Source organism: Chinchilla lanigera, unplaced genomic scaffold (assembly GCF_000276665.1).
Source record: "Chinchilla lanigera isolate Chin_1 unplaced genomic scaffold, ChiLan1.0 scaffold00055, whole genome shotgun sequence".
NCBI lineage: Eukaryota > Metazoa > Chordata > Mammalia > Rodentia > Chinchillidae > Chinchilla > Chinchilla lanigera.
In genome coordinates, this window is record NW_004955456.1 from 5,350,193 (window position 1) to 5,362,590 (window position 12,398).

Sequence of the window (12,398 nt, forward strand, 5' to 3'; positions counted from 1 at the left end):
ACACCCGCCCTGACAGACGGGAATCTTCATCAGCAGAAGGCTACATGGATTGTCCCTGGTTGAGAAGTTGTTCCTAAATATGCGAATGTATGGGGGGGCGGGGAAAGTCATAGCTTCCTGGGTCCCACCCACAGATTTTCTAATTCTACAGCTCTCGCACCCGAGGCTTTGAATTTGCAGCGGGTTTTTAAGTGACGCTGTGGTCTACTTCAGGACCACTCATTGAGAAGCCCTGCTAGTGGTTAATCACACCAGCCCAAGCACACCAAAGTCCCTTCTGCCGCCAAGTAATTTGATCCCAAAGGCAAAAAGCACCATGGAATCCTGTCCTTCCCATAGCAAATGCCTGCCTCCAGGGACAGCATCTAACATGTCACAGATGGACAACTATCGGGTGAATACAATTATCACTAAGCATGTCATCCAGATATTTGCAACAATAGAAGTCATTCTGTGTGAGATGAAGCCATAGAATCCTGTGGCTAAGTCCTGGGAATCACTTGCTCCCATTCATTTGCTGAATACAGATTCTAATGTTCCAGCCACAGTGTCTTAGCCACTTTCCTGCCACTGGAACAAAATACCTGCTGCCTGCAACTGAAAGGAGGGAAGGCTCCTTTGGCTCATGGTTACCGTGGTTCAGTCCATCGTCGGCTGGCTCTGAGGCAGAATCAGCATGGCGGAAGGGTCTGGCAGAGGAAAGCTACTCAATTCATGGCATCCAGGAAGCAACAGCGAAAGGAGAAACCAGGAACAAGAATCCACCTTTCCACCCTGTCACACCTCCAGGGACCACTTCCAACCAGCCCCACCTCCTAACAGCAGTTCAGCCCTGATCTCATCCACGGATGAATCCTTCATGATCCAATCGCCTTCCAAAATTCCCACCTCTGAACACAGATTTTTGGACCTTCTAGACCTAAACTATAGCAATCCGTTACAAAGCTAAAAGGACTCTCCACTTCAACTCTCGTTTAAATACAACACTGAACTATGGACAGCATGAGGTATTCTCTCAATGAGCAGCCCACAGGGAAAGGAGATGTCCACCTCCACTGCCATCAGCAGAAGCCCTGTGTGGATTTCTACTTATCAAATGCTTGGTGATCTACAAAGCCCTTCCATTCCACTATCTTCTCTGATTCCCACAATGCCCCTCTAAGACAGGGGGCATGAAGCAGACAATGACACAGATTCTGGCCCCTGATACTCCCCCTCCTGTACCCCCAGCCCCCCCGCCATACTTTCCTGTCAACTCCAGGGGCCCTCGGATGGCCAGGTCTGCTAAGGCTTGCTGCAGATCAAAGCCTGGGAACTTCTGCACACACTATAGCCCAGTCACAGGCAGGACTGGCCCATTAGTCACACACTCTGCTCTAGGAGACCTTGAGTGAAGATGCCATGGGGTGGTGGGGTCTCCAGGGCTGGGACAGATTAAATCTCTAACTTGTCCCTCTGGGTGTCTTTCTGAGCCTGCATATTGAAAGCTGATCTTTTGAGATAACGGAATCATTTCATTGTTGGTTAAACAAGTCTTCCCTTCACTTCCTCATGCAGCTACTAGGAAATGAAGATGTGAAGGCACCACTCCTTCCATCACAGTACCAGCCACACCACTGCATGCTCACACAGTGGCCAGACATATTCTTCTACCCTACTTTATATTCCTACTGTAGCATAGATTTTATTTCATGCCTATTTATTAGATGCAATGTGAACTGGAAAATCCATGTTTACAAAATATTTGCTGGACTGAACACTATTAGAGTTCTTGCATTGTTTAGATCTTAGAGACATTTCACAATTTATTCATTCCTAAATTTTTTAAAGTTTCAGATTTAAGCATATCACAAAAATATTGTGATATATTTTTGATATATAATATCAGAAAGGAAGAAAAGAAGAAAGGAGGGAAGGAGGGAAGGAGGAAAGTGCACAGGATGAGAGCTCTCAACCTCCACCCTTAACAGCTGGGAGAACGACACGGTGGAAGAGTCCAACAGCTTAGGAGCTCACTCTGAGGGCTTGTGAAATACCACCTAGCATTTCATCGGCGCTTTGCAGTTCACAAAGTATCTTCAGTATATTATCACACTTAATGCTGAAGACTGCTGTCTGTGGACCACACCTGAGCCCTGGGGGGAGGAGTGGTGATGCGGTTCCAGCACATGGACAGCAACCACATCAGTCATCACAATAGACTGCAACCTCCACCAGGCTCTGGGCGGGGAGGCTCTGGGCGGGGAGGCTCTGGGCAGGAAGGCTCGCGGGCTCTGTGTTGGTGTTGGAGGGCAGCTCGTGCTGGCCCCGGAGCACAGCCGTCCCTGTGCTCAGGAGCTTCCAGACCTTGCCCCACGCTCCTCTTCACGTAGCTGCTCAGCTGTGTCCTCGTCATAGCACGACACTCATCAGCAAAGCATTCTCTTGAGCGCTGTGAGTGGCTCCAGTGAATTTTTGAAACTGAAAGGAGTTGTTGGAAGCCCTGGTTTGTAGCATGGGGGTAGCTTTGGACCCTGACTGAGCTGGCATCAAAGTAGAGCCACCTTTGCCACACCAAGTCCTTCCTTCTAGTGGCAGGATTGGCACTGAGCCGGGGCAGACAGCATCTGAATCAAACTGGATTGGAGGATGCCCAGTTGCTGCTGGAGAGTTGCCAGAACCAGGAGCTCACGGTGGGCCAAGCCCCATTAGAAGGACTTTACATCCACATCCACCTGTGATCCAAAATTCTGGGGCTGGGGATTTAGCTCAGTGGCAAAAGCACATGCCTGGCAAGCGCAAGGTCATGAGTTCAATTCCCGGTACCGGGAAAAAAAAAAAAATTCTGAAACTTGGACATCAAGGAGGGTGATTTCTTAACAGCAAGTATGTGGCAACCTCCGAGCCCGAAGCACAGAGCAGAAGTGACAGGAGGCTGCATGTGACCGTTCTCCATCCTCCGTGTAGATGGTGCATCGCTGCCTGCTCTGTGTTGGTCCCCAGATACCATGACGAATGTGTGGGGTCACGTCACCTTCCTGTGGTGTGCTGCTATGGCAAAATTTCAATAAAGAGGTAAAACCTAAGCAGTGGGGTGGGAGGACGGAGGCAGAGGGTGGAATTACTCAGCCATCAGCTAAAGAAGGACACCAGAAGTTGGAAGAGGCAGAGGAGGAAAGACCTCCGGACCACACCAGAAAGAGGCCCTGCCACACCTACCCTGGACTCGGGGGCCTGGCCTCCCAAAGAGAGAGAGAACGAGCTTGGGTTGCTTTGAGGAAAGGGAGAGAGACAGAGTCAGACAGACAGAGAAACAAAGAGAAACCACTACTCTTCTGCACATACGGAATGACCAGGTGTCCAGGATTTTGTTCAGTTAATTTGGGAAGGAAACCAGTAAGATGTCACAAGGAGGATTTGTAGAGCCAGAGGTCAGGCTGCCTGGCTGAGTTATACACTGGTTACTGTGCTCCAGGGCCGTAAACTGGGCCCACTTTAGCCACAAGAACAGCCCGAGCAAAGGCACATCTCCATCCCCCGGTTAGTCTTTGTGCACTCTTTGACTCCGCGTGACATTGCAAAGTTAGGTCACCCAGCTCTCCACCTCGTTCCCAGGGTCTGGGTAAAAACCAAATGTGATGGATTGACAACTGGTGGTCAACTTGTAACCCCCAGCTGAACTGAGTCAGCGTGGTGCTGGACGTGGGAGGCCCACCTGAGGATTGCTGCCAGGAGCATAAAAGGCAGAGCTGCAGAGGCTGTCGGGAGCTGGTAGAAGCTGTAAGGAGCTGTTGGTTCTCTTGGAGGAGCTCATCATACTGGCTTTCCTGATGAACTTGGCTGTTTTCATCCTCCAAGGAGCTCAGGACCTTGTTGCCGAGAATGGCTTCGGCTCACTTTGGGGAGCTCTGGTCCTCACTCTGAGCATCACTTCCTGGCTCCGGGGGGGAAGATGGTGCACTGCCGGTCTCCTGGAGAAGCTTGTCCCATTGGCTTTCCTGATGGGACCTCAGCTTTCCTCATCATCAGAGGAGCTTAGAACCTCACTGCTGCTGAGGATGGCTGTGGTACTTTTCAGGGGAGCTCTAGTTCTTATTTGAACATTGCTTCCTGGCTCCAGTGCAGATCCCTCAGCCTGCTGGCATGGATCCCTCACCCCTCTGGCACAGACTTTCTAGGTTCCACCACTGACCTTTGAGCTTTCCCAGTGCAGATCTGTGAAACAGGCCTGTGTAAGACATCGTCATAGGCTCTAGGCCTCCAGCTGGACTCGTGGGAAGTATTATTATGGGCTCTAGGTCTTCAGCTGGACTCATGCAGGATATTACCATGGGGCCAAGTGTGGTGGTGCACACCTACAATCCCAGCACCGGGCTACAAAGTGAGCTCAAGGCCAGCCTGGACTGCATAGTGAGACCCTGTCTCAAAAATACAGGAAAAAAGAAAAACAAAAGACATTCCCATGGGATCCAGGCCCTCAGCTGGATTCTTCGGTCTTTAGTGTGTGGACAGATTTCCTTCTCTCTCCTTGTATGTTGCTCTTTGCATGACTATTATAAAATAACCTTATAATGATGTGTCCTCTATTGTCTCGCTTCCCCTTGCAAAACCTCGAACTACGCACTGAACCTGAAGAGTCTTGGGTGAAAGACCGTTGACCTCTGCAACCACACTTCCCTTGTCTCTGCCTCTGCTCTTCCTGCTCCTGGAACTCAGGGACCCAGAGGCCTGGTCATGAGAGAAGAGGCAGGTCGGGAAGCAGCGGGGTGAAAAGAAGGAGCAGAGACTTTGGATTCACCTCTGAGGTCTGTGCACGTTCACAGTAATGCGGGGGGGGGGGGGAGGCATGGCGGAGCGCACCTTTAATTCCAGCACACTGGGAGGCTGAGGCAGGAGGATCACAGGTTCAAGCCCAGCCTGAGCAATTCAGTGACTTAGTAAGACTCTGTCCCAAAAAAACAAAATAATAAAATAGGCTGTGGACATAGGGCAGCTCAGTGTGAAGGCCCTGGTTTCAATCTCTCACGCTGGGGAAAACAAAAAAAGAGAAAGAATTAGGAGGTTTGTGCAAAGTGAAAGCTAAGTAGAGAAAGATGGCTTTATTGTGAAAAATTATTTAGAGCCTCACACAAGCACATTTACACACATCTCCCCTCAGTGGCGGCAGCGCCCCACTTTACTGCATCTGTGGCTGCTGAGCCCCAGCCCCTTCCTCTGTGAAGACAGCTCTCTCCAGGAGGAGCAGCAGGCGGCCCCCAAGTCCTCGTCACACCGCTGACTTCCGGCAACGTGCAAGTTCCGTCCCTCCGCAGGAAGAACGCACTGCCGCATTTCTGTTCCCCATCAGCTGCTGATCCCTTTTGGGGGACCCGGGGATGCTCCGGCACACCCCCAATCCCGCTCCTCTAGCCCACACCTTCCTGTCTCCACTGCCGGGATCTCACATCCAACCTGGTGGCAGAAAACCAGAGATCCCTGTGGTTCAGGGAATCCCTCCGGATCTCCTGATGGTATCTCTACAAGAAGATGATTTCCTTCAGTTTCTTTAAAGAAAAACTGACAAGCCAAGTACTGCTCCTCCTGCTAATATCAGTGGCCTCTGGAAGGTGCGCCTGGTTGTACTGTTAGGATAATGGAATCTTTATCTCTCCATGCTGTGTATCAGGGATTCTCTTAAGTGAGGTAGGAAGGCAGACAGGATAACAGAAAAAGAGCTCTTCTCCTGGTTACCTGAGCACTCCCTGAGCGGACAGCGCTGGGTGCCCCCATCTGGAAAATACATTAAACCTCCTTTTGGTAACATCCCCTAAGGCTGAAGACAGAGCACATCCTCTTCCGCCTGCAATCTGCATGCAATTGCAGCGTGGCATTTACGTCTTGCATGCTGACAATAGTGTTCCAGGAATCTAAGAGCGCATTGCTAGGTTTTGCATAAGCTGGCCTCAGGCTAAAACATCCAAAAACTGCTTTCCACATAAACGGCGTGAAGACCTTCCTACAAGTCCACCCCAGCTAGTTGGCTGCAGCTGTTGATTAGTGTTAGGGTTTGTGTCTGTGTGTCCCTGCAAAGCCTCATGCGGTGATGGGGCAGGCTTTTAGAGTTTGATTGATTATGGGTGTGAGAGCTACACCCGCCCTGGGGTGGATAGTTTGCATATGTAAGGGAGGGGAAGAGGCTGCTTGGGGCCATTCCTCCCTTTTAGTGGTTGTTGCTTTTGCTGTGTTCTGCTGCCATGAGCTGTAGCCCTCTGCCATGTGCCACTCTGCCTTGTAACCTGCCAAGTATGGACTGAAACCTCCACAAACTGTAAGCGAAATAAACCTTTCCTTCCTTAATTTTGGGCGTCAGATATTTTGTCCCAGAAATGAGAGAAAAGTAACCAAGACAATTAGGTTGCCTGCTCTACGTTCCATCTGCAATTTCAGTTCCCCAGCTGAAAAGTTCCAACGAGCTCTGAGGCGGAGGGCCTGCTCCACTGCAAGTGCTTCCCGGGCAGCAGGGGTGCTCAGAGCTACCCAGAGTCTGGCGACCAGCAGAGGCTCGAAGGGGAAGGAGAAGGCTGGACAGACAGTCGTCCCTCGTTGCACCTTCAAGGCCAGGCCCAAGCCCGACGCATGCAGATGTCTGCGTGGAGGTAGAGAAAGATCCCAGGAGAACGAAGCAGTCACCACCCACGCCCGTGTTCAAAGGAAAATGCTTCCAGGTTCCCCAGGCAAGCGCCACAAAGGAGGATGGAGGAGGCCACGCTCTGACCGTGGTTTCCACTGGGTCAGGGCCACAGGACCTCAGCAGTGGCCTCACGTGGAGACCATTGGAAGACTCAGACCCTGAGGAAGCTCTGCCCCTTCCTTCTACCTCACTCCTGCTACAGGTCCCTGGTGAAGGGAGACTCGGCCTGTCACAAACCTCCTCATCAGTGGCCAGAAAACATTATGCCATCACTTATGGTACAGGCAACTTCCGGGGTCACACTACAAATCCATGCAAACGTGACCTAAAGAAGAGTTAGCGTTGCTTCTTAGGGTTCCGCATAATTGAACAAGCAATTTAATGCACCAAAGCAGTCTAACTAATTTAACTAAGAAGAGAGAATGATTTTTTTGAGATTTCCCAGAACCTTCTGGGAAATGTCAAAGTCACTCAAGGTCAAAAAAAGATGCCATTTAGAATTTGATTTTCAGATGTCAGAATATCAAGAGTTAACACTTAATTAAATAGGCTCACAGATCATTATGAAAGGATACTCAGCTGTCTAAAGTGTTAATAAAAGATTTTCACAGCAAAGACAGATTATATAGCTGCAAACAAAATCTTTTTTCATACTGTGAAGATACAGTTTTCTTAGGTAATTAAAGACCTGATAAAGACAATGTGAGGCACAGGACATTATTGTGGTAGAACCATTTGCTTTTTCTTGGCAGATTGCTTAAAGGTTAAACAAAAATTTTCACAAGTTTTTATTAAAAATAAACCAATAACCTTAGAGAACTCTACCGTTGTAGGGGGATTTTTGTTTTTGTTTTTTTTTTTTGAGACGGTCTCACTTTGTAGTTCAAGCTATCCTTGAATTCACTTTGTAGCCCAGACTGACCTGGATCTTGTGGTGACCTTCCTGCCTCTGCCTCCTGAGTGCTGGGACTACAGGCATGCACCACCATGCCCGGCAAGTCAGTCCACTTTTGCTAGCTGGGCTTACGTCTCAGTTTGTTGTCTGTTGCTGTAACGGAAGGTATTTATTTAGGCTCAGGGATCTGTACAATGCTACATCCAAGATGGGGCTGGAGCACGTATAGAGGGTCTGGTACCTAGTCATAACATATCAGAATTCAGCAAGCAAGTGGCGGGTGGGTGACCCAGCTTTGTGACAACTGCTTTCCTGGCATTAACCCACTCCCAGGACAATGAGAACATACCATCATGAGAATCAAACCGAGTCCCCCAGGAAACACTAGTCCCTCTTGGCTAGTTTATAAACTACATACCTAGCTGGATTCAAACTGTGCTTTTGTTGCGGGACCAGTACCAAACTGAACGGAAAATGCTCTGCACCCAGGAGTTGGAAGGCAACCAACTTTATTACGCCAGGAAGCTGCTGGGGGATCGCCCCAAAGCTTCAGCCCAGAGCCAAGTTGTGGCTTAGTTTATAAAAGTTTGCAAGCAGGAAGTACAAAGGCTTACAGGGTAATAAATTTTTATTAGATAACATCAGTTATTTTTCATTGCTGAGCAGAAAGTCCTTGAGTCAGTGAGTAATAGCGTTGGTCATCTCTCCTTGCTAGAAAGTACAGGGTGTGCAGTTAAAAGCGGTCAGACGGAGCTGGGTCAGGCTGTCTCTGCTGTAGTCAGTCCAGGCTGAGTGAGTCTAACAGACAAGCTACGTGGTGGGCTGCACAATCTCATTCTGTCCTAATATGGTGTCAGACTACCAGCTGATTTTAATTTTAAAAAGTTTCCATCAGGGGTTGGGGATTTAGCTGAGTGGCACAGCGCCTGCCTGGCAAGTGCAAGGTCATGAGTTTGATTCCCGGTACCGGAAAAAAAAAAACAACAAAAAAAAATTTCCATCACACTTCTGGCAGAGAGAACAAATTAACAGAATGAGTGGCTTTAGCCACTCAGATGGCGAAAGCCTTGTGTTAATATTTGTAGGAAAAACTTCCAAGATCTGTCATTTTCCAGGCCCCGCACGCCTTTTCCCCTGACTGAGGGAGGTTTCACGGTGTCAGGGGAAGGCAGAGTGGTTATTATACCTCACAGGCACAGGGAGAGGATGCCAGTCTCCTCCACGGAGTTTTGGGGGCGCGTGTGCCTCGGATTCAAGTTGTAGGGTGTCACTAAGCTCTCCCCTCTTTCCCTTGCATGCAGGACAGTTACTCCCCAGTCTGACTTCAACTCTGCGTGTGTCTGGAGACGAACTGGGCAGGTCTGGGGCTCAGCAAGGGACGGTGGCTTCAGGGTCCCTCTGCGAGCCACATTTCTGATTTTGCGAAGCCTCTCTCTGCAAGACAGGAGCGGGTGATGTTCATTCCTTGAAGAATGAGTCCTGGCGCGCTTGCCCTCTAGGGGCAGCCCTGCCGATCTGAGGATATGATCCTCAATTTGCTCCTCACTGATGTCAGGGAGCAGATCTCCAACAAAGAGAACTCTTCCAGCTCCCATCTCCTTGACGGAGGGGCCATTGGCTCCATCTTGGCTGAGCCTGGCCCTGTTTGCATGTGCTGAGGTGTGCAGAGCCGGCTGGGACTTTTCCTTATCCCCCAGCTGGCTTTGAGCAGTGCCAGTCAGTCGGGCCAAGGTGCCGATGTGCAGTCTTTGAAGCAAAGACAACAGGGCAGTGTTTCCCTGGGGCCCCCCAGCTCCCAGATAAACACGTGTGAGCCGGGTGGGATGCAGAGCCACGCTCCACGCTGTCAGCTGGGATTGAGCGTCGAGATAAGAGGCTATGACTTCCCAGTATAAAAGAGCAGAAGCACCGACCCCAAAACATTAGACACTATCTCAGTTGTGTCATGCAGATTACCCTCTCTGCAGATCCTTCTCTCTGCATTTGCAGAGGTGATCTCAGGCCTCCTACCTAGCCCAGCTCACAGCACTCACCTACGTCCCACAGTTCTCAGGTCACTCATCCTCGAGCCACTCCCTTCTCCATGAACGAATAAAGCCTGGATTTGGCCCTGGGTCAAGGCCTTTGTTCTGGACAGCCATCACCATAGCTGGACTCAGGACACCCTTGATTCGCCACCATTTGGACGTATTATTGTGTATTTATGCCATAGGTCGCACTGGGAGTGGTGCATTGGAACTAACTCGATAAATTCCAGTAACTTTTCCATGGGATCACAAATGTAAACCTCCTGGGCCGCAAAGAGGACTGAGAAGGGCTCTCTCTACTCCCTGTGTTCTACATGCAGAAATGTGTGTCTCTGGAACGTCTAGTAGATTGTCCCGCCAAGCCTTCCGCGTGCTTGCTCCTTCTGCCACGTCCTCCGCGACTTCAGGTCCACTGAGTGACCCAGTGTCGCTGTCTGGAGCATCCGCTCAGATGGCGCTGCAGCCCAGCCACAGTGACAGGGACCCCCGTCACCAGGGCACAGGTGCTTTGCATATGCGCCAGCCTGGCTCTGGGTGGCCTCGGGCACCACAGTTCACTGGCGTGTACTCACCTATAATACCTCAACAGCGAGGGCTTCTCCGCTTGGCCCCTGCGAGGGTGCAAGGAGTGAGCAGGGAAGGAGCCTTCTACAGTGGTCCCGTGTAGAAGGGACTTGGCATGCCACCAGCTTCTATTCCACTCCGGACCACTGAAAAGCATTTCTGCACATGTACACGAGAGGATGGAGGGCTCCTGTTCTCCGGGAGCCTGTCAGTCCTCAGAGATGGGCGGGTGAGTGGACTTTCCCAGGCTGCATGTCCTGCTCCCTGGGCCCTTAGCTCAGATCTGGGCTCTGCCTTTGGGCCCTGAGGCAGTGCAGGGGGCAGCCCTCCCCTCTGCGGCATCCGCAGCCCAGGCGGGGTCAGGAGGTGCATGAGGACACTGATTCCCTTCCAGGTTTTACGGGCTTCCCAGCCTGGGCCCAGAGATGTCACCTGGCTCATTTTAAACCACGTGGTTTGGCAAACAGGAGGCCCTGAGCTCTATACCTGGTACAAAAAAAAGAAAATAGTAAAAAAACAAAACAAAACAAAAAAAAAAACCACAATGGCGCAGGCCTGTAATCCCAGCGCTTGGGAGGCTGAGGCAGGTGGATCACCAGGAGCTGGAGGCCAGCCTGGGTTACATAGCAAGACCTTGTCACAGACAAACAAACACCACAATGTAAAACAGTGCAGCCACTGTGGAAAACAGTGCAGCAGTTGCTGGAGAACGTCTACATGGCATTACCGCGGAGGCTGGGAGCCAGGAATGTGCACGAAATCACGGACAGCAGCGCGGGAGCCAGGTCAGTGCGCCCCTGCGTCCCCAGCAGCCTCACCCCCACGGCCCGCAGGGGTACTGACCAAGCAAGGCCAACGGCCAGCGGGGGACACAGACCAGCTCTGCTCCCCTGCTGACCCGACGCGCTTTGTGCTGCACGAAGCCGCGGCCCCGCGCTGACTAAGGGACTCAGAGCAGCACCCAGCCCCAGGGCCGGAGTCAGCCAGCCGGGGCCAGGGCGCGGGCCCTCCCTTGGCCGCGGGAGGCCTGAGGCAGCTGCCCAGCGTCCCCCGGAGTCCTTTCCCAGCCGCTCTCTGGGTCGCGCGGGCGGGAGGGGCTTCTCCTGCTTCCCACAGCTGCGTCACTGCTCCCAGAAAACGGCGGGGACACCGCCCCAAGGCGGTGGGGGTTGGGAAGGAACCCGGGCCCCTACTGACAGCCAGGGCAACCCCGTGATCAAGCTGAGCACATCCAGCCCCGGGAGCCCCGGGCGTCGGCCCCTGCGTTTTCATTTCTTAGTTTATTTAAATTTACTGGTACAACCATGTATTACAGCAGCCATTGATATTTTCCTACTAATCTATCCATAACTGTGTAAAGTTTGTAATGTTCCTATCCTATTTCATAAATGGGTGTATGTTTATTATTATGTGTTTCCTACAACAACCACTGAGAATAGTTAATGATTTTTCAATAGGTCACTCATGTATAGCTCTATTTATTTTCTTTAGAAGCCACTTTGAAGATACCAAAGTATAGCACAACTCTTGATAATCTCCTACCTCTTTTGTCTGTAACTCACTATTATTTGTCTATTTGTTTTCCTGAGAAACTATTTTGTAGATAACAATATGTAAAACGATAACCATTGATAATTTCCTACCACTTTGTCTGTAATTTGCTAAGTCCCCCCATTATTATGTTATCCTTCTTTTACTCTTTAAAATAAAAAAATAAAATAAAATAAAATAAATTTACTGGTACAGTTTAGGTACACACAGTGACCACACTCTCTGTAGGGAACTTGTGTGTGTGCGTGGTCTCCGATTCCTCTTCTTTTCCCCATTCGCGTCCTCTCCTTTCAAACCCCCTTCCCCTCCCTGTTCACAAAGTTTTGTTTCCATTTTACCCTTCTTTCATTTTCCTCCTGCCCCGTCCCCTGCCCTGGTTCCCTTTCCCTCTGAACAATATGTATTGTACTTTTCTTCCTATTTCACAGTATGTATTGTACATTTGTTTTTATCTTTCTGAGACAGGGTCTCACTGCAGTTCAGGCTGGCCTTGAACTCCCTTTGTAGCCCAGGCTGGCCTTGGACTCATGGCAGTCCTCCTGCCTCTGCCTCCTAAGTGCTGGGACCGAAGGCATGCACCAGCAAGCATGGATGAGCTCAGGGCTGGCTGCACTGTGGGAGGTGGGGTCTGCTTGGGGCGGGCACGGGGCTGTGACCTGGAAGGGTGCCTCTCCCTCCCCGACTCCTCCCTTCTCTGTGCTTCCTGCTGCCT

At 50.7% G+C, this 12,398-nt stretch overlaps 1 long non-coding RNA gene across 1 annotated transcript; it reads left to right on the forward strand.

Annotated features, from left to right (window-relative positions):
- Positions 1-2,947: 2,947 nt before the first annotated feature.
- Positions 2,948-9,438, forward strand: LOC106149873. Its single transcript, XR_001236324.1, has 3 exons — positions 2,948-3,054; positions 4,615-4,784; positions 8,846-9,438. It is a non-coding gene; the product is annotated as an uncharacterized LOC106149873 (long non-coding RNA).
- Positions 9,439-12,398: the final 2,960 nt, after the last annotated feature.